Raw genomic sequence first — 792 nt, forward strand, 5'->3', positions numbered from 1 at the left:
TGTGTTTCAGAGGAAAAATCAGTGTTAAAGCTTCTCTCCATTACGGACCGTTCTGAAAGAAGATTTTATGCAAACGTGTAGAAAATGCTTTAAAAACTTTAACAGAGATGTCTAGAGGGTATTTAATATTTGTTATTATTATGGTCTTGTGAAAACAATAATATTGGCTGCGGGAAAATAATGAATAAAAAAACTAGGGGTGCTGTGAGTGCAGGCATGTTTCAGACCAGTAACAACACACCGTTCCTCACAGCCAAAAAACAGATGTTCTAGTTCTACGCCGTTCATTTGTCATTAGTCACTATTCTCGGTGATATTACATTTTACATCCTAACTCCCCATAATGAGCCTTAATATATTTCCACGCTCAATCCACATGGATTAAGTTGCCACAAGCAAGGCAGAAGTAAAAAACTGTAAAAATAATGGTAAAAAAAGGAACATTTAAATTATTATTAATAAACAACTGTTTTCTGTCGGCTGCAGATGAAATTCCATGCTGGCTCTCTCCACATGAACGCGCCTTTAAAGAGAACCTTCAACCCTACAACCTTCACAGATTACATAATGCTTTCGTTTTGAATTGATTCGTTTAAAAGTCATTTCAAGATTTCTGTAGATATATTTCTCATGTATGTGAGACACCACAATTTTCAGTTATTTCATTATCAGGAAAAAAATTCAAGTGATCTAGAGGGTGCCTCCCTGTCCTGCATGCATTAATAATTTTCGCACAAACACTTGAATATGAATAATAATTCACATTTTGCATATGCATTACTACATAAATAA

Source organism: Cyprinus carpio, chromosome A21 (assembly GCF_018340385.1).
Source record: "Cyprinus carpio isolate SPL01 chromosome A21, ASM1834038v1, whole genome shotgun sequence".
NCBI lineage: Eukaryota > Metazoa > Chordata > Actinopteri > Cypriniformes > Cyprinidae > Cyprinus > Cyprinus carpio.